This window comes from Solea senegalensis, linkage group LG11 (genome assembly GCF_019176455.1).
Source record: "Solea senegalensis isolate Sse05_10M linkage group LG11, IFAPA_SoseM_1, whole genome shotgun sequence".
Taxonomy (NCBI): domain Eukaryota; kingdom Metazoa; phylum Chordata; class Actinopteri; order Pleuronectiformes; family Soleidae; genus Solea; species Solea senegalensis.
Genome location: NC_058031.1, coordinates 3,065,722 through 3,087,819, shown reverse-complemented (window position 1 = coordinate 3,087,819; position 22,098 = coordinate 3,065,722). Strand labels below are relative to the sequence as shown.

The window sequence follows — 22,098 nt, the reverse complement described above, 5'->3', positions numbered from 1 at the left end:
AAAGATCGTAGAAGAAAATAGGGATTCACAAACTTGAGTATCTACCGATACTGATATCTGTCATTTTAGACTATTTATGAATGATTTGTGTTTCATTTCAAAGACACAATTCTCCAACTGTATAACAGAAACGGCCTAAACATTAACTAAGTTAAGTGTGATATTATTCATCCAAAGTCCCATTTTGCTGTTTTAAATGGTAGGTTAAAATTTTCAAGATTATATGGATACCCAATGATAGATGAAGTTCTGGATTCATCCAGGTAGAAGGTGGAGGGGCAGCAGAACACCATGGTTCAGTATTAGACTGTAACTTAGTTATGACTATTCTAACTCACCTGATAATAACTTCAACTGCTTTGTTTTGATGTTTTTCCTATAGCCAGTGGATCCACCGTGGCTTCTCACTCCAGTTGAACAGGTTCTTGAGTTCTTCATGGCACACTCCTCTGGAGGTGTGTTTTAAATCGTGCATAGTTCTTACTTCTGCAATTATGTCGCTTTTTTTTTTTTTTTTTAATTAAGAATCGACAGAGGACAGTGCCACACCTACTAGTTGTTAGGCGGGACTGTGGTTCCCTTCCCTTCCCTTTTGAACATCAGAGACTTAAATGTGTACAAGTATCTCCTTGTGATGTGTCACCGTGACTTACAACAACACATCGCAGCGTTGGGTAGAACGTGTGCTCACAAATGCATCGTGACGAAATCACATATTTGAACCGACTGGACCTGATTCTGGCAGTTTGAATCGCCTATGATCATTATGTCACACACACACACACACACACACACATCTCTCAGTCAGTGTGTGTAATGCCGAGACACACTTGTGTTGATTTACCAAGTGAAGTGAGTCCACTTCTGTGATGCTGAGGTGGCGCTATGCCCCCTTTCAGCTTGTTTTTTTCAGTCACACACTAAACCAACCTTAGCTAGTGGTCAGATGGTGAAAAAGTTGCATAGTGCTGCTTTAAGTGTGGACCAGTCTCGTGTGAAGTTTCCTTTAAACTGCAATCGACGCATTATTAGGTTGAAAAAGAAAAACGACACCATGTTTAGAGACTCCGTAAACATCCAGCATTCCACTGTTCCCAAGTAGGTCTATAGGCGGCCGCAGACACTTGGGAAAACACAGCCACCGGTTGCTGATTTGTTAGGGTTAGGGTTCGGGGCAGGGTTACGGTCAGTGGGTGTGTTTTCCCAGGGTTTGTTTTGCCATTGGCGTTGTTTTCCCAAGTGGCTGCGGCTTAAGATAGACCTTTCTCTTTTTTTCCCCACCATTGAACATAATTGATGATTCTGTGTGGACAAATTAACAGAGTGCAGTGTGTACCCAAAATATTGGGCATGGTATGGATTGGATTATTTTGGTACCCGACTCAATGTTTGACAATGGAAACCAAAATAATTTCACGATTGAGTGGATTGAAATGTAGCGCTTGATGGAAATTGGGCTCATGTTTGCAAAGTGATTTTAAACATAGTGGAATTGTGTTATTCTTAGAATTACCTTCCACTTGATCATGGGCTGCCCATTCCGTATCCAAAAAATAGAGATGATGTCTCGCTTATTGAATAATCTATAAGTCGTTTTATTTTTAAAAGAGGAGGGTCTCAGAGGCGGGACTGAGATGATATACTTCTGATCATGAGGCGTCTACATAACGTATGGTCTATGGAGAAAACACACCATTTAAGTTAAACTGAGAAATCAAACTTTGGCAGTTTTAAGATCATTTGAGGTCATTTAGACTTAAAAAATGTAGTTTGTGTCTTTTGGCTGTGACATTGTCGATTATTTGATTAATTAGATACTTTCTCAGTGTTTTTGCATGGATTGCCCATCCCTAGTCCAAAACAATGCAGAGAATGGTGTTCACCCAATATCTACCGACAGGGGTTTTTAATATGACACCTCATAGAAGGAATCACTATGGACACAAATGTTGACCACTGCCCCTTTAAAAGCTCCTGAAAACCTCACTGGAAATGAAAAGTTTATTATAATAATAATAATAATAAGTCGGAAATGTGATCAGAGTTTGTAGACCAATAAACATTTACTACAACGACACTCACAGCTGGCCAGCGTTGGGATATCAGCGTTTGAATCCCTCACTGCGACAAACAAAGCTGTTCTCTATTACCATTTTATTAGAAAGTCCTCTTTCTTTGGGGCTTGGGACAAACCAGCTGAGCTGAAATATGCAACATGGCAGCGGATTATAGTGTACGCTCTTTCTTTCCACATCAGACGACCACACTGATATCTGAGCTTTTCTGAGGAGTCGTCAGTGAGCGTGAGCAGGAATGTGACGACAGGGACAGCCGCGGTGTCGAGGGTGTTTCTGTTCGGAGCAGCACTCCTTCCTGCACAGTGTGTTTATACTGGAGGTCTTTTGGCTTGAAGTTGTAGGGTCTGGCTGACACACACACACACACACACACACACAGAAGGCGGAAGTGACCTAGATTTCATAAATGGTACCAACTGTTGAGGCCTTCAAGAAATGGACAGAATTATATTCTGTGTCACCCAATAAAGGACAGACATGTCAAATATGAGATGCCTGAATGAATCCCGTCCTGGTAACCGAGACAGATCGGGTTGTGTGTGAGCCAGATGCTGCTGGACTGTTGCAGTCTTAAGCCTCCGAGAGTGGGAGTGCTCTTCTCGCCGATCTGTGGCCCGCGACTAGAAACTGGAAAAATAATTTATAATCAGAAATCAACACGGAGAGAGTTCAGGAGGTTTTCACGGCCCCCGGAAAAGTCCTGTCTGTGCGCCCGAGATCAGAGGAGGAGACGCTCCATTTCTCCACAGTGTCTTCTCCAGTCTGCTGTCTGTCTGCATCAGACCTACCCTGATCTGATGAGGGGGATTTTCCTGGGAAAGTCATATGGAAAGAAAAAAAAAAGAAAAAAAGAGTCGGGACTTAATAGTAAAAGCATGTTCCGTTCTATTTCTCTCCGTGTGTGTGTGTGTATTTTATGAGTTGAGCTCCTTTCTAGCACACTGAAGGCATTGTGTTTTTCCTCTCTGATCATCAGAAGAGCAGGCTCTCTAGAAGCGGGGCTTCCTGTACACACTGGGGTGAGGCAGAGGGATGTGGCAGGGAGGAAGAGGAGGAGGAGGAGGGGGGAGGAGGAAGAGGAGGAGAACGGGAGAAAGCGGGAGACAGGGCCAGGCGGAGGTCACCGCTGCGTTTGGCTGTGAGCATCAGTCACTTTGAGTTGGACTGGCGTCCTTGTCCGTGGAGAATCGATTTGTTCATTGAGGTGTGTCCACCTCCACTACACTAGGGGGCAGAACGCGCCCTTTCAGCTTGTTAGTATTAGGCAGTTTCCGGTGTCCCTACCATCCAATAACTCACAAATATTCAAGCTGAATATTAAAAATTTAAAAAGTTAATTAAATGATCGTAAATGTTGCCTTGTTTTTGTTGCTGTTGTCTTTTTTGTTCTGTGTACCAGCTTTTCCTACGATTTCTGGTGATTAGTTGAGTCTGACTCGAGGTGTGACTGAAGGTCTACTGTACATTAGGGTTGGGGGGGGAGGAGGGGAATTGATCAAGTGTCTCAGGGACACGGGGCGATGGACAGACGGATCAGTGCGGAGTCTGCAGTAAAGCTCTCCATTTACTGGTCAGTCCATGTTCCGACCGTCACCTCTGGTCATGAGCTGTGTTTAGAGACCGAAACAATGAGGTCGCGGATAGAAGTGGCCGAGATGGGTTTCCTCAGTAGGCCGTCTGGGTGTCCGAACTAGGTTGAGATGCTCGGTCATCCAGCCGGTGGCTCGGGGTATCTGGTGAGGACGCCTCCTGGACGCCTCCCTGGTGAGGCGTCCAGGAGGCGTCCTCACCAGATACCCCGAGCCACCGGCTCTATTGACGTTTCAGTCCACTAGATGGTGCCAAGTGCTCACTGCAGCTGTTGTGCGAGTATGTCGCAATCTATGACTTCGCAAATACTCAGTATTTTTGCAATATTGTGATAATATTGTATTGTGGTGTCTCTGGTGAATAGAAGAAGAACTAATCCTTCATCTGGATTTGTTTTTTTTAGTCTGACAAACACAATCATCATGTAAAAATACCGATGGCTTATCTCTTGTGTGACTGGTCCATGTATCGTGTTTCCGCCTCATTGAGATTCGTCCCAGGCTCCCCCCCCCCATGATAACACAGGATAAGTGGGTACAGACAGTGGGTGTGTGGAATGTCCTTGGATATTCCTTGGTGTCACACATTTCCATTGTCCAAAGAACCCATTAAAAACATCAGTGAGCCTCTCAATTGTTTCGGATGACATGTTCCTTCATTGTGATTAACATGAGCGACTTCAGTCTATTGTGAGTCGGTCCCCACATACAAGGCTGCTCTCAAACCTGCACCTGAAAATAGTCTCCAAAAAACATACAATTTTCTCTCGCTCTGTCAACTCACATTACAATCTACACAGAGGGAATAAATTCACATTCATTGCTTTGAAAGATCTGCATCGCCATCTGGAATAAATTGGCTTAGGCTGAGCTCCACAAATAGGCCGGGAAAGTACTGAGTAAAGCTCTTATAAGGTGACATGTCCTCTTTTAGCGTGCATATTTGAATATTCTAAGTGTTATTAGAAGAGGAAGATGGATTCATTTGAAAAAAACGGCAGGGATTTAAGTTTAAACATGTTGTCAGAACAAAAAGACATCATATATCAGTTTTCTAAAGATCCTCACAGACCACAGGACAACCCATACCAGCTCACTTCTTATCATTGGATATTTAAAAAATGCTCAAAGCTTCAAAAATGAACCAGAAACGATGACATTTTGGTTAAAAAAAAAAAAAAAATACCAATGTTTTGTTGTTCATTTGTGGTGAGGACACCAACAATCCATCATTATAAATGACCTCTCTAGTTCAGCCATTCATTCGTTCATTCACACCGAGCATGAATGTGCACGTGCAGCCATTTCTGCTGCTCCTCATCTATCAAACCCAGTCACACTCCTGCGCCACAGCCACTGGGACCATTGTGGGTTTAAGTGTCTTGTCCAGGAACACGTCGACGTGCAGACCAGCTGAGCGGCGGAGGTCAAACCCCTGACCTTCTCGTTGGAAGACCAACCATTGTTACACTGGTCACACAAAGTTATTACTGCTTTTGTTCGCTCAACTACCTTTTACCTATTATATATACACAAATATACAAATGTCAATCATATCATCCCATAACGGTATCTTTATAGATTTCGAATTTCTATTATTTCTTAGGTTCCAGGCAGACACTACAGGTCTCTACAGATTTCTCTCTCGTATATAAATCTTATACAAACTCCACTGAGTTCAGTATTGTTTTGTCAAGGTCACGTTATTATATGTGAGGTTCTGGTTTTAAGGCGGAATTGTTTTCACAAAAAACTTTCAAGGTAACACTGACTCTTCTGAGATTTGTGTGTCCACTGCGTGTCTGGACACGGACATGAATAAAACAACAGCGGTGGTTTGAGATTTTTCTTCTGTTACGCGGAAGCTGTTTCGTCAGAACAGCTGCTGCTGCTGATGCTGCTGCTGCTGCTGATGCAGCCGCAGTGGATCATGTACCTACTTCTTCCGATGAAATCAAGATTGATTTCCCCCGCCTGCATTTCTGGAAGTTGTTTCTTATACCACTGTGAAACTGAAACCACAGGAAAAAAAAAACTTAAGCCATATAAACGTGTACCGAGTCAAGAACTTTATGTCCTTGTTCTTTCAGGCTAAACTTAGCCCGACCGCGCTCCCTCCACCCTCTGCTAATCACTGCACACACGCCGTCATTCACACTCACTCACCTGATACAGCAGTAAAACATGCTGTAAATGTCTTCCCAGTCTGGCTGATTGCAGCCAACAAAGGCAGCTTGTGTGGAATTCTCCACGCTCTCTCTGCTGGGTGCCCCTCCACCCTCCACCCTCCACCCTCCTTGTGTTGTCATTAACTACCACCACCCATTTTAACCTATACATTGTTAATGTTACAGAATAAATCCGGTTCATTTTCCTCTTTAATTAGTTACATTTTCACGTTGTCTCTCGAGCAGGAAACTGTAAACATTTCCTCGCTCCGTCCTCTTGTCCACTGCCAGTCTTAGCCTGACACAGATGAGCCCGTTTATAAATGGCACAGCTGTTTGAACAGGGCGCTCATTTAGTCCATTATGTGGACTTATGTGGCACTGACAGTCCAGATAGTGAAAGTTGTGTTTGCAGGCGTTTTGTTTCGGAAGCATGTATTTTATGGTCCTTTATGGTGTGTTTTTATTAGTGTGAGTTGATCAGTATCAGACCGATACTGGTGTGAAAGAAAGTCTTTATTACTTAACTATGCACAGTCTGTCTGTCTGTCTGTCTGTCTCTCTATCTATCTATCTATCTATCTATCTATCTATCTATCTATCTATCTATCTATCTATCTGTATGTATGTCTATCTATCTATCTATCTATCTATCTATCTATCTATCTATCTATCTATCTATCTATCTATCTATCTATCATCCGTCTATCTGTCTTACTAGTTAGCATGCTATCTATTTGTACAGTTCTTAACAAATGTATTAAAGAAAGCCACAGCTGCCCTAAATTTACTAATTAAACAGAATGTGTTATTTTTAATGCTGAAATACAATCATTATTGTTATCCATGCATTTTCAAATTTCCTGTTTTATAAAAACAAAAAACGAAAAAAATAGTAAAGGACATTAGCATTTCTTGATTAAGATGTCAAATTGTGGTTATTCACAGAACAATGAGTTATTAGTGGTTGAATGTTACGCTTTTGATTCATTTCTGACTTGAGCCGGCTTAAATTTGGGTATAAAACGGTGAATTCAGTTTATTTGTCAAATAACAATAAAAAATGTTAAGTGTTTAAACAAGATTTGAAAGATTTCTAAAATAGTTATGTTTTCTAGGTTTTATGTTTACTATCTTTGCATATTTATAAATATATAAAAAGTAGCATTGTTGTCTGTTTTCCTTATTTATAGAAGTAGGATATTTACATCATAAAAAGAAATAAAAGAATTCTCAGTTTGTGTGAGCGTTGTGGTGTCCTGGAGAGTAAAGATGCTGCAGTTGTTGCAGATTTCTCTTCCACTGACTAAACTCGTGTTCCTTGAGAACGATCTTCTTCCTCTAAACGTAAGCTCCTTTCCTCAACTGTCTTTCATAAACAGCTGATTCCGTAACACGGAGGAGAAACAGCTTTTACAGCCCCGTCAGACGTGATTTATGATGTCAGATGGGGGATTTTGAATGGCCACCTGGTTTGTGTACAGCAGGCGATTCACCACTAGATGGCAGCGTTAGGTTATGAGAGCTTCCTTTCAACCAGCAGCTGAAGTAAAAGTGACAGGAGAATATGAAGCTCTCTTTGGTGTTGGATATATTGCAAATATCACTAAAGACCTTAAACGGAATAATTTTGGTTTGTGGACAAAGCAAGATTTGAGAACATTATTACTTCCATGTTTTTCCAAAATTTTCAAACATTTTTCAGCATTTTATGGACCAAACAATTAATCGAGAAATAATCGTTAATGAAAATAGTCGTTATTTGCAACGTCACTCGATTTTTTTTATGCAAATCCACAAAAAGTTGAATGTTTATTTGTCTCAAAAGCGTAAAAAATATTACAATATTTCAGTGGTGACATGGTGAAGCGTTACTGACCTCACGGACACCGCCAGCCTCACTCTCCTCTTTCCTGTTACTTCAGCCATTCATCATGCTGGTACACTCTCACTCTGTCATCAGGACTTGGTGACTTGGTTTCAGTTTTGCAGTGACTTGCATTCCGACAGTTCCCCTCCTCTCCTTTACGCCGTGTGTCCCTCAGATCCTCCCATTGTTGTCAACGGTCACCTAGAGATTTCAACCCGTCACCTTCGGCGGCCGCTGCACCGCGCCGCCCTCTCCCATCATGCCCTGCGCCAGCCCCAGCTCTCATCACAGGGGCAGCACCTAACGAGGAGATGAGAGCTACATCCACACAGATGGATCCTGTTCCTGTGGCCCGCTGTGGATTATCTTCCTCCAACAGCTATTTCAGGGTTTCACCATTTTTCTTTTTTTTCCTCCATTAAGGCTTTAATTCACTAACAAGCCCTTCATTGGATTTACATTGATCCTGAAAGAGCAAAATGTAATAAAAGACAAACTGCCTCAGGCTGTGAGGCATCTGTGTTTCAGGTGTGTGTGTGTTGTGACCTTGTCAGGACCAGTAGTCCCAAAACCTGGTGCTAATGAGGCTCAATCTCATTACAGAAGTCATGGTTAAATTTAGAGCTTAGATTTGAATTGTGGTTTGGTTTAGGCATTAACTAGTTCTGGTTAAGGCTTTGTTAAGGCTGTCCGAATGAATGGAAATCATGGCAGTGTCCTAAGAAGAATAGCTGTGCAAACCTGTGTGTGTGTGTGTACTTATATTTACAGTATATCTAAGTGAGGTCCTGTACAAACCTGTCTTTGTGGGGACATTTTATTGACAAATTTAAAGGGCTTTTTCAAGGTTAAGACCCAGTTTGAGGGTTAGATTTGGGTTTAAGTTAAGGTTAAGGGTTAGGGTTAGTCCCTTTAAGTTGTGATAAGGGCTAGGGAATGCATTATGTCTATGGGGTGGAGTGGCTCAGTGGTTAAGACCAGTACCCTGTGTGCAAAAGACATCATGGTCGCAAGTTCGATTCCACCCCTGGCTGATTGTGCTCATACCCATTGTATCTGCTAAATGACATGTAATGTAATGTCTATGATGTGTCCTCACTAGGACTGAACAATTAATTGAAATGTTATCGAAATCACAATAGAGCACACACAGTATTTAATAATAAGCCAGAATGTGTGTCAAAATATTATGGTCTTCACAAAGATATAAAAACAAGTTTGTGTGTGTGCGTGTGTGTGTGTGTGTGTCTCTTTAAATGCTTAAAGCAAAACTGCTGTAATTAATTTCTTTCAAAACACACCCTTGAAACATGAAGTGAAGGTTCTTCAACTGTGAGTGTGAGTGTGTGTCCTAGCACGCTTGATAAAAAAAGCACACACACACACACACACACACACACTGTGTGTGTGCTGTGCCTGTTTAAAAAAGTCCATATGTAATAAACAACATCAGCCAGACACTCTGCCGTGTTTTTGACAGCTGGCTGAGTTTGCCAACAATACACTTAAAGCTTAAATCTCTCATAACCACAGCAGGAAATCTCAGGCTTTATTACAGTGAGTAACTCCTCTGACATGACACAGCGTTTCATCGCCTGCGTCGTCGTCGTCGTCGTTGTTGTTGTTGCTGTTGTTGTTGTTGGATCTTAGTGAATGGGGGAAATATGAGCACAGCCAGCGCTGATCTCAGTTTCACTGAGCGCAGTGAAGTGTGAATGTGTCGATTCATTCATTCACTAAGAGCAAGTTTTGGATGTTTCACATTCTGCCCCTTGCTCTCACTCACTCACACTGTCACATCATGCATGCGTCACTCAGTCACTGCAGCTGCTCACACGCACAGTAATTGTCTGTAGTGTTTATTTTGTCTGCACTGATTTATCAGCTATCTATCTATATCTATATATATATATATCTATATATATATATATATATATATATGTGTATATATATATATATATATACACATATATATATATATATGTGTATATCTATATATATATATATACACATATATATATAGATATACACATATAGATATACACATATATATATATATATACACATATATAGATATACACATATATATACTGTATATATATATGTATTTATAGTTTTTTTTACAGTGTTTTTTTTTAAATCCCTGCTATAACTGCAAAAGCAAAGCAAACGAAACATAGTATTAGAGCTATTCATCTGTCGCTTATTTCCTCAATTAATCAAGTAATCGTTTGGTCCATAAAATGTCAGAAAACGTTAAAAAAAAATGTTGATCAGTGTTTGTCAAACTTGGAAATGATGACGTTCTCAGATGTCTAGTTTTTGTCCACAAACCAAAATGATTCAGCTTGACTGATTTCTTATTTCTTATCTGGAGCAAAGAAATGAAGAAAATATTCACATCTAAGAAGCTGAAACAATCAGAAGTCTTGTTTCAATCATGGAAAAAGCAATTAATTGATTGTTAAAATCATATATACATAAAAAACAACATTAATCTATGAAAAAAGTCTTACCCATCTTGTTTCTCCCATTTTTCATGACACGGTTTCCTGCTACTGTCTATTTTTTTGAGGTTAATAATAACAATAATAATAATAATAACAGATGCATAACAAGGTTATAACTGGAGGCAGTTCTGATTGAATGTGAGATTATTCAAAGAAAGTTCACTTCATTCAAATCACAAACGTGTGTCATTAGTCTTAAACATTAGCTTTCATGTGTTCACACAGATTCCTCCCAGAGAACGTTTCCCCCACGCTGAAACACACCAGGAGTTAAATAGTGTTGGTTCAGTGAGGCATGGATCATTTTGCACGTTGGTCTTTTGGGTGTTCTTCACACGCCATCGTGATATCAATCATGTCAAACTGCTGCTGGTGACAAACTCCCCCGTGTGTGTTCCTCGCTATAGATACTCCTCCATCACACACACACGTATCATCCATCACCTGCTTCACTGCCTTCACACGTCTCACCTCCTTAACATGGTGCAACACATGGAGATAACTGCAGGTGTTCTTTAACAAAAAAACTAATGTTATAATGTTATAATGCTATAAAATCATCTTCTGTCTATAATAATAATAAGTAATAGCTTGATTATAACAAAGGAAAACATGTGTTGGCCATAACTGAGCTATTTTGGGGTTATTATAGTCATATTATGTCCTTATAACCACATTATTAAAGAATTGCAGTAGGAATTACAACATTACTACAATATTATTACCTTGTAGGTCTTATAGTTGCAAACTAGAACAAAAATGCTATATACTCGTGTGCAGTGCATCCGACGCACTTTATGAATGAAACTGAGGTGTAGTTGAGTCGTTTTCATGCCCTCGCGACCGCACACACACCCCCCGTGTCCTCACGTCTTCTCGTGCCAACACTTTTACTCTCATGTGAACGCATTTATTCCTTCATTTGTTTTTTACTTTCCGTGTTTCCACGTCGGTCGCTGCTGCGCCCGTAATCTCGACTGAGCCGTGCATAATCACAGGGCCATCTGGGCGCGGCAGGGAAAGATGAGCCTGCAGCTCGTCACGTGACCAAAATGCATCGTGGGTGGACACACACACACACACACACACAATCACACCTTTAATAGTTACAAAGTCCACACAGGAGCGTTCGCTTCCATCACACGTTTCAGGACCAAACAAAAAAAGCTCTGGGTTTCTTTACACTGTACAAATGTAATGTAGCGTAATGTAATCTGTCCATCGGACCAGAAAATGTCCCATGAGTAATTGTTTTTCCAGAATAACATTGAGTGTCTGGCAGTTATTTTCAATTTGCTGCATGTTAAAACAGTGTATTAACACTTTAAACACTGTAGTTGTACATGAACACCAGTATAAAACACATTGAAAGTAACATTTGTTTCATTCTTTGTCTCAATGTGCAAAAAACTGGCCACAAAATGGAAACTATGCACAGGTGTTTTTCCAACTCTCTGCTCTCAGGTGACGAAGACGCTGATGCGCCGGCTTCCTGCAACAACACGTAATTTCAGCCACGCAACGTGCGCTTGTGTAAACGTGTCATCAATGCTACGCGCGGTATTAAAGCACATGTGTCAAACTGGTGGCCTGGGGTCCTCATGTGGCCCTCCAATCGATTACATGCGGCCCGCCCGCCCGCCCACCACTGTGCAAGGTGATGGAATAGAGACAGAATATAAGACTAAATGTATTTGCCGGCAATATTTTTATAATAGTAATAAGACATTCTGTTGTAATCATTGCTTTATTAAATGTATTACTTGTATTAAATGTATTATTGTTGTTAATATGGGGGGAGGGGGAGGTGCAAGTTTTGAGGCATATTCTTGAAATTTTTAACTTCTTATTTTATTCGTATTCTTTTAACTTTGTAATTTTATTCTTAGGTTTATTCTTACTTATTCTTATCGTTTTTAACTTTGTAATTTAAAAAAAAAATTGCTGCTATATGCTATATATATTGCAGAATTTCCCGCAAGGGATTAATAAAGTATATTCTATTCTATTCTATTCTATTCTTACACTCAACATGAAATTACATATATTTAAGCTGTTTTAATCACAATTATCCTCGTTATCCTCCTTTTTGTGCATCATAAACATGTTTTCATTGTAAATCATTTTATCAAAACATCAAAACAATTTTTACCATATCATAATGAATATCTTATATTGCCCACCGGCTACTAAATAGTTGTTTTTTTCCACTTTTTTTCCTCTATGTCGGCCCCCGCTTGACCAGACTAGATGCTCATTGGCCCCCAGGTCATTTGAGTTTTGACACTCCTGTGTTAAAGGGTTAAATAAAACGTTGACCATTGTTTTTGTCCACACACACCAGTTTACTCTCATATATGGAGGAATAAGAGAACCATGTTCATACTCTAGTCCATTGCTAACTGATTTAAAAAAGGTTCATATATTTGTTTTATTGTTCAGCTGCATTTGTAACATTTCCCTTCGTCCGTGTCTCATGTTGCTCTTGAATCTATTAGACGGACTCGCTGCATGTCTCATCAGGATCATTAGGGAAAGACTACCGCGCTCCTGTGGGTCAGTGGATCATTATCTCGCAGTCATTACCTCCAAACATACTCATTTATCATCATGGTAAATGAAAAAAAAAAAGAATCACGATCATGTTCTTGAAGTGGAACTCCACAGGAGAGGACGTGAACGTGAACGTGAACGCCCACAGAAACACACTGTTGAGTGCCAGGTCTAGATCTCGGGTTATCATCGATATACTGGGATTATCCCTGGCCCCCAGCCTGTTTGTAATTCAGATTAGACCTCTGTACGTCTTTAAATATGAATAATGAATTAAAAGATTCTCCTCACGGGGTGAAATATTAATGAATTCTTCTTTTAAAGACGCACGTCGACTCCTCCGACGTGAAAACCTCTCACTCGTGTGTTGTGTTTTTGCCTGTGAACGCTTGGCGACTGTTTAAAGTTGACAGGTCGTGTGTTTATTCAAGGACGGACGAGGTGAAACAATTCAATTCGACACACGGGATCGCATGTCTGTATTCATAACCAGAACCAAATCTTGATTTCCTGTGGAAAGCTCAAACTGATCCCTCGTATTGAATCTTTTTCGAGTGCGATTCCCCGCAGAGAAAGCGGATCCGTGCGTTTGGTGACTAAACACGAGTGTGTGTCAGAGACGGTGTCCTTCCTCGACCTCTGTCCTCCGCTGACGTTTGTCTGGATGTTGTGTCTCTGCCGACGCTCCGGGACCTTCAGGGACGTGTGAACGCTACGCGGCTTCGCCTGTGTGTGTGTGTGTTGTCTTTCTGTGTGAGGAGTTGGGTCAAACCTGCTGTGGAATGTGAATTGTCTCCATGACAACACCCCAGTGTCCCTCTTCCGGCGTTCATGTGCAGGGTGCAAGTGTGCAATCAACCCACTGACTGATCCAAGCTTTCTTTTTTAATTCATCTCTGCACGTTTCTGTACTTAACGCCCTCTCACTCCGAGTCTTTAAAGAGTTGAAAAGCGCGCGCGTGTGCAGTCGTTTGCATACTGCTGACCGTCTCTACCTCTAATGCTGTTGTGGCGGGTGGTGAACTATGACATCATGCTTCAGGTTGTAGGCGTGGGTAATCCGGAGACAGAAGGACACATGTCGACGCGGGGTCTGTGGGCCTGTGTCTCACTGGCTGATGTTATTAAAGAATGTCCTCAGATTTGATTCAGAGTAAAAACCTCGACTTTTACGCGGCTGAGTCATGTTGTCTTCGTTTAAGTGAAGAGTTTAACGTGAAGGAAAAGTCCTCGTCTACATCTACACTCTTAATCAATGTGAATTCTACTTCACATTAAATACGTCGCTGTGCGAATGGTTGTATTTTTCCATTTCCACGGAGTGGAAGAGAAGGGGCAGTGTGGTGTGGCTGGTGATCCCGCGGAGCAGATGGGTGGCAGATGCCCTCCTGAGGTCAGTAGAGCAGCGCAGGTTTAGACCAGTGTTAGTGAGTTTCTTCTCTGTGGTCAGATGGAAACAGATCGTCGTTAGTAATTAGTGAGAGTGGTTAACGGTCGCCAGGAGGAGTGGAAGCACCGTGCCAGCGTGTGTTTCATTCCTCTACACTGAATCCGGCTTCATTCTGCAGGAGCTTATTCCAGAACGTGGAAATCTTCTGGTTTTAGGAGAGCAACAGGAAGAGCCAGAGATTAGGGATTGGGGTTGTATACACACAAAAGCACAATGGCTGTTTTATGATTTCTAATCTGGCACCCGTTTTACAAAAATAGTGTTTTCAGGCTCCCAAACCGAGAAAAAGCAGATTCATTGTCTGTCTGTCAAAGACGAAACGACATGTAATCAGCGTCTCATTTTGGTCCGTGTGGGAGTTTATGTTTTCATCAGAGTGTGGAGACGTGTGAGTGACGTGGACAGAATGAGGCCTGTGATCAGACGTCTGCCTCTGACGGATGAATTTGCAGGTGAGGTCAGATTCTGTTGGATTTCTCTACACGTGTGATGTCACGACCAGTCGATATACTCACGAGAGCACAATCTGCACGCGATCGGATCACCGGGACGGATGTCACTGCCGCGTCTGAACAGGTTCTTGAATCTCTGTCGTGCAAAATAATAATAATAACAATAATGACAATAATAATAATAATAATAATAACAATAACAATAACAATAACGATAATGATAATAATAATAATAACAATAATAATAATAATAATGATGATTAAAAAAAAAGGAATGAGGTAACCTGATGGTGAGAGGTTCCACATTCCTCTCGAACCCACAGCTCACATTCCTGCCTTTGGTGTAAAGAGGGGGCATGAGCTCCATGCCTCATTAGATAACCCACAAAGGCAAGGCTCCATTCTTATGTGGAATGGGTCCCCGTATTTGGTTTGCCCCTCAGGGTGGCACGGCTGCAACAGCGTTTCTCCAGTGTTTTCTCAATGATGTGAGAAGATTTCACCTCGGCGGCTCTGCTGGATGGAGGAGCCACAGCTTTATTGCCATGGAGAGCAGCACCTGTCCTCCTCCATCCTCCTCCATCCTCCCTCCTCCTCTCGCTCCCTCTGTCCGGTGTGATGCATAATTCACTGTGTGGGGAATTTCAGTCAGTTCAGCAAGAGCCGACCTTTAATGAGCTGCTGGAGGTGAGAGGGTTTACGCTGGATCTGGTTTGTGTTGCCGCTTCAACAGGAGGATCCATCAGGGCCCGGGTTAAGCCACTCCTCACTCACCTCCACGTTTAAAGCTCCTGTGTTTCCTGAATCTAAATTAAACCCCTCCCCCTCCCCTTCTTCTACTCACTCCTCTTGTTATCATCTTTGAACAGGGGGATATTCCAGCAGTGTTTCCATGGTTATCTGTGGCATTTGCCGCCGGTGGGTTCAGAGCCGGCGTCGGGCGATGTCACCCCATCGTTTAGGCCGACGTCACCCCGACTATTGAGTGGGAAGAGGGAGGGGACACAGAGAGATATGGAGGAGGAGGAGGAGGTTAGGTTGTAATTATATGTGCATATGAAGAGGGGTTTGGAGCAGCTTGGACGCGTCACCCTGGCAGCTTTTGTGATGTCCACGTCTGTGGGGGGAAGTGGAGTCGCACATGGATGTACTCCCCAGAGGCTTGTGGTGAAAGAGGCTCCCCGAGGGACACGGCAACCTGCAGCATTTACACGATGACAAACACAAGTCATTCATTATTATTATTATTTGTTACAAGAAAAGAAGGAAGGTCAGAAAATCAGCGTATGCACTATACACATACTTGTTTTGCTGCTTTTTGTACATTTAAGGTTATAAATACAGGAAAGTGTGTGCGTTTGTTCATAACAGATATTTTGTGGAGATGCTTTAAAGTATGTTTCTTATATTATTGATATTTGCAAGAACATGTTCAAAAGATGGGCAGCACACTTCAATGACAATGGACAGAGACGAAAGTGCGCAACATAATGAAAGAAATGAATGACGGCACAAAATGACAGTTAAAAATGAGTTTAACACCTTTATTTCAGTATCTGGATGACGTGGAAGTTTCCCGTTCATTTTAATGCAGGATTTTAGCTTCAGTGGGTAATTAAAGATGTTAAAGATGAGCTTTGTTTTCCAGAAAGGTTCAAGATTAATACGCCGTCTTGATACAGCAGGTAGTGCAGGGTTTCTTTGTAGACTTTGTGGTGTGTAATCACTTTAAAATATAAATGTTTGGGGTTTTTATGACCTTAGAATAAACCTTTTTTATGAACGAGATAAAAAAGATGAGTTATAATCTGGTGTCTCGCTATTCCTAAGTGTCACTTATTTTTATGCACCGGACCTGGAATGAAATATTCAAACATTAGAATTGACCAAAAACAAGTTCAAATAGATATTGAATGATTTTACAACAAAAACCAGGATGTTTTGACGAGTGTATGCATTTCTATTGACAGTTAAATAATGAGAATAACTAGTGAGTTTCAGGCTCTGTATGTGTGCACCATGTGTGCAACAATTACCTGCAGGATTCCTCCTAAATCCTCTCCACCCACACACACACACACACACACACACACACACACACACACACTTCCCCCATTTTTTTACTCAGCCACTTCTTTTCCTCTCTCCCTCCTCCACTCATCCATTTCTCACTTAACTCTCCCTCTCCATCTACCCCCTTTCCCCCTCCTCTCCCTCTCCCTCTCCCTCCTCCTGCTGCCAGGCTGGGCCGTCATTAGTTTCCATGGTGACAGTTGGGAGGCATTATTGCCGGGCTGAGAACTGCTCCCGGGTCCTTTTCAGAGCGGCGGCGGCGGCGGCTGAGGCATTGTTGAGTGCGCTCTCCTGAATGGTGTGGGGATCAGGACAGGGAGAGTGTAGAACAGGAGGAGCACTTTTTTTTATTTGAGGGAGGGGGGGGAGAGTCAGAGAGAGAGAGAGAGAGAGAGAGGGGGAGGAGTAACAGGATGAGGAAAGCAGTGTGGTGGGCAGAGCGAGAGAGAGTCAATGAGGGAGCAGGAGTAGTGAGAGCAGTCGCAGCCTCATGCAGCCTCCCTGTGAGCTCTGTTTGAAACATCCAGGCTCTGGTTCTGGTGCTGAACCCAAATGGACTCTGCTCCTTCTTTCTTTTGTGTTTTCCTCTGGTCGATGTTTTCCAAAAGAACCTGCGGAGATCTCAGATAGAGGGTGAAATCGGTGGCAACGGCAGACGCAGTTGAGCTGGTGAGTGACTGATCCTCGTTTCTCTGCTGTGTCGGAATGAACTTGCAGATTTGAACTTTAGCTCTGTGCGTGTGTGTGTGTGTGTGTGTGTGTGCGTTTGTTATCGTGTGTTCCAGTGGCTGCAGGTGCTGCTGCTGCTGCGTAACAGCACATTCATGCTTGTCCTGTGTGTGTGTGTGTGTGTGTGTGTGTGTGTGTGTGTCTGGGTGATGTTTGGGTGTGTGTGTGTGTGTGTGTGGGCTCGCAGCTGTCTGCTAAATGTGGGCTAACTCTCTCTGCTCTTTGAAATATACATGTTAGTCTGCATGTTTTATTGAGGAGCTTCTGTACATTGGGGCGCCTTCATCCTTGTACTGTGTTGTATAGTGTGTGTGTGTTTTCAGTAGTGGGACAGTGTACGTGATGTTTTTGTTGTGGTTCTAGTTTTGCTGGGTTTTCTCTTTCATCTACAGCACACTGTGTAATTAAGAGTGAGAGCAGAGCCCCCACCCCAGTCCACCTCCCCGTCTCCCCTCCTTGACCAAGTGATGTGTGATGAGTGGAAGCAGTGCAAACAGTGCCAGTGTGTTTCTGGTTCATTGCCTCCGTTGTGTCTTTCCGATAAACCATCACTCGAGACTATTTTTATAGCAACTTCCAGTGGATGTGTGTGTGCTGTGTGTGGTCTCAGGCTTGTATCGAACACCAGTGGCACCTTTATAACGGTCACTTCTTTAAAAGCTCAGCATCATCGCGCGGCCGGCTACTCACCGCCGGTATGTTCGTGGGTTTCGTCGGCTCACTATAATTTAGCCGACTGTCGGGAGGGAGTTGTCTTAGGGAGCAGGGAGTCTGAGTGTTTCCATGGCAACCAGCAGCAGCTGTGTGAGCCGAGCTGACGCCGAGTGTGTGGCAGACTCTGTGGCATTGCCTAGAGACTGGAGGTGGGGGTCTGGGCGGGTGCGGGGGGGACGATCTGTCTAATCAACGACCTTTTGACCCAGATCAATGCTGAGCCGAGCAGTTACACAGTCTGGCTGACACACATACAGTAGCGCCGGGGCCAGTGTTGCACAGCTGGTCGTGATTCCTGGAACATTACAGGCTTCACTGGCGACGGAGCGCTGTGATCCTCTTGATTATGTTAATATAAGTGTGTTTATTTTCAGGGTAATTCATGTAAGATCGCTGCTCTTGGTGCTGGATTTCCCAGCTGTGTTCGTGCATGGACAGAATCACTGGAAAAACTCAACCACAACCAAATTCTACCTCATTTTCACCAAAGTCTGTGGATCTATGAGGGATTTCTTTCCAAGCGCAGAGTCGAGGAGTTTGACTTTTAGTGTTTTTTTTCCCCCGGCGACTCGTGTTCTGTCATCAAAAACAACCAACGTGGCGGAAACGGGAAGTGCAACACACCAAAAATCACCATGGAGACCGATGACACAGTCTGATAGGATCCATAAACGCTAGATAAGATTTAAATGACTGAACATATAGGCATCCTACTTTAAAGATGCAGTAAATTAGGGCCGCACATGTCTTCAGATGTCCGTAGGAATGTTAGTATTGGACACAAATGATACTGAGACATATTACAGAGATTACACTTCCATGTTTTCAGATTCAATCTCGTTTTTCAAAATACACGTACCTCCTGTAACTACATGACCATAAGTAGTGTGGTTCGCGGTGTAGTTTGTGCTTCGTCATGATCCGTCAGTCAAACTGTGAGAGCAGTGAGCTGGCATTCATGGTGAGGCTGCCCGTGTGGAGCCTGTCTGTTCTCAAGGTCGGAGCACAAAGACTCGCACAGTAACCTCGTGTAAAAAAAAAGGCAAAAATCCTCGAAGCCCTTTGGCAGTGGAAAAACTAGTGAGTCATGTTTCACTGGCTTTCTTTCGTTCCCTCTACTGTACGTCTGCACAGGTTTACTTTCAGACACAAACCAAACGACAGGATGTCTTCAGCCCACACTGTCCACAACTATTTAATACAAGGGCGGGTCTGTTATGTAGAGACTTTCACGCTATTAGTTTCCACAATTACATCCATGTTCCTGCAACCTTTAAACCTTTTTTTAATTATTATTATCCACACTGAGATACTGTATGAAGCCATCAAAGCCATTCTTGTGGTTTCTATCTTCCATTTTCTGCTCTTTATTGGTCAGAGATTCAGGAGAAGTTGCGGTGATACCAATCGAGTCACACACACACACACAAATACCATATTTAGCATGTCATCGTGATTACTGTACTCCATCACACACTCGTAATTATACCCACAACTTCCTCTTAACCCAGGGCACCTGGGGTCTTCCTGCACTCTCGTGTGGTGCTGGCAGGATAATTAGAGGAATCAGTAAAAAAATAAAGATAAAAAAAATCAGAGTGAGACATGGACGCCACCTCGTTTACCGGAAGAGATGCAGCATGTAACACCAACCATAGAAAGGACCAGAGAATGTCCTGTAACTAAGTGCTTTTGCCCGTTATTTATTCCAGAATAACTTCCAATATCTGGCAGTTATTTGCAATTTATTGCATGTTGAAAAAAGGAAAAACACTGCAGTTGTAAATGAGCAACAGATTTCGCGTGTGCAATTTGAAATCGGAACAGTATGAAACATATTTGCTGTCTCTGGAAACGTCCGTACAGGTGTTGTTGTTGTTCCCACGCTCTCCTCGCTGGCGACAAAGACGCTGACTCTCCGGCTCAAACTGTCACGTAACTACTAGAGCTGCAACTAACGATTATTTTCATGATCGATTAATCGTTTGGTCCATAAAATATCAGAAAACCTTCCAAAATGTTGACCCAAATTTGGAAATGATGACGTTCTCAAATGTCTTGTTTTGTCCACAAACCAAAATGATTCACTTATAATGATTTCTTTGTTTCTTCTTTTCACATGTAAGAAGCTTAAACCATCGGAAATCTTGTTTAATCATGAAGAAAGCTTCAAAAACGATTAATCAATTAACAAAATAGTTGTCGATTAATCTAATAATCGATTAAACGATTAATCGTTTCAGCTCTAGTAACTACAGCGATGCAAATTGCACTTGTGGCAACGCTGCGTCAGCGATTTGGTGTTAAAGGGTTCAGTAACCCATCATGAGCCTGTATGTCGGCCAGTAAGAAGACACGTGAGTTTTGTTTTCCCGTGTCCCGTGCTCCTGTACTTCACCATTCGCTCTGTGCGACCAGTCGTAAAGGGTTGGGAGCTCTCATGTCTCCGCCGGAGCATGTGTGCGTTGTCTTTGTGTGAGACTTTTACATCAGAGCGGAGGACAAATGAGAAATGAGACAAACAAATCACAAGCGTCGTTAATCTGACCTCCGTCATTAGGGAAGAGCTTGTGTGCATGTGATTCTTGTCTACCATTTTAAGACTCGCTTCAAACAGGTTTTAGTGTTAATACTAAAACTGTCTTTGTAGTTGTGTCCCACTGCTCTGGAGAGGATGAGGCTCGGCCTCCAGTGCACGGTAATAAGATATTTATTGACTTTCTGCTGCAGGGCAGTGCCGTACACGTGCGTATGTGTTCTTTTTATGTCTATACATGCTTGTTTGCATGCATTCATGCATGTCAGCTACCTACTTTATTCAAAAATCTACTTTCCTTGAGGGATGTTTGACTGCCGTGCTCACACCGGGGGGGGGGAAAGGGGGGAGAGAGGCTTCACCGACTCCTCGTAAAGTGGAGACTCAGTCAGTACCTGTGTGCACATGGAGCTGCACACAGGCAGTAACCAGGGGAGCTACCATAAATGGTGAATTTCAGGACAGTAAGCCGTTCTCCGTGATCTCCTGCTTTTGCAGTTGACAAAGCTGGAGTGATGTTTCCTGCAAGCAAAAAAAAAAAATGTGGAAAAGACAAAGACAGGAAGAATGTGGTTATCTTGCATTTGTGTGCTGCTACTGATATCAAGCTAACTGGGCCAACATCCCAGACGTGTGTGGAATTACCCAGGGGGACGTATAGAAGCGGCTCCAGCCCAGGGCTGATTTCATGCATCCTTGGGGATTTCTGATGTTGACCAATGCACTCGCTGTAGCAACAATAGTCATCTAATTGGGCGCCCTTTGATCAATCCTCGCCTCGCCTTTCAGACCCCCTTCAGAGACAAGCTGTTGCAGATAATGCAGGTAACAGATGACGGAGCCGCCTGCTGTTGCCAACTGCAGCTCGAGAAATCCAGCAAGGCCTGTGATTTTGCCAGCGGTCGTGTGAAAGACAGTATAATAGCCCCTTATGAGCATTTGGTACATACCTGAACAAGTGTAAAATGGTGTTTCAGTTAGAGTTAGACCGCTAGAGTTCCCCATTTTTATTTCTTCATATAGTGATAGTTGTCCAAACCTGACCACAGTCTGAGAGAGTGGTTACCAAGCCTGACCTGAACCCGAAAGGCATTTCAAGTTAGTGTTACCCTGTCCCTGACATGCAACTGTTTTCATTTGGTTGAAATGACATGAAATAAAACATATATATACGTGGTGCTACTCGTACAGGCTCGCTCAGCTGCCACGAGTGAACCAGACCCGTAGATTTAATGTACTGTATGTCTGAACCAGGCCCAACCAGGTCAGGTCCTGATGGATTTACAGAGGCTTAAATTGGGTTTAATGTACGTACGCTGCAGACCACACGGACTGATTGGCTGATGTACTGGTTTGGTCCAAAGACCTGCACGCAC

The 22,098-nt window shown here is 42.7% G+C and overlaps 1 protein-coding gene across 2 annotated transcripts in view; it reads left to right on the top strand.

Moving 5' to 3' along the window:
• The window catches only part of fgd (faciogenital dysplasia), a 69,925-nt gene that overhangs the window by 7,456 nt on the left and 40,371 nt on the right, over positions 1-22,098 (top strand). Inside the window, exon 1 of one of the 2 annotated variants that reach the window (XM_044038169.1) lies at positions 17,134-17,412. The exons of the other annotated variant lie outside the window; for it this stretch is intronic. The gene's annotated coding sequence lies outside the window, so the exon portion shown is untranslated. Of the gene's footprint in view, positions 1-17,133; positions 17,413-22,098 lie in introns of those variants that run through there. 2 annotated transcript variants of the gene reach the window in all.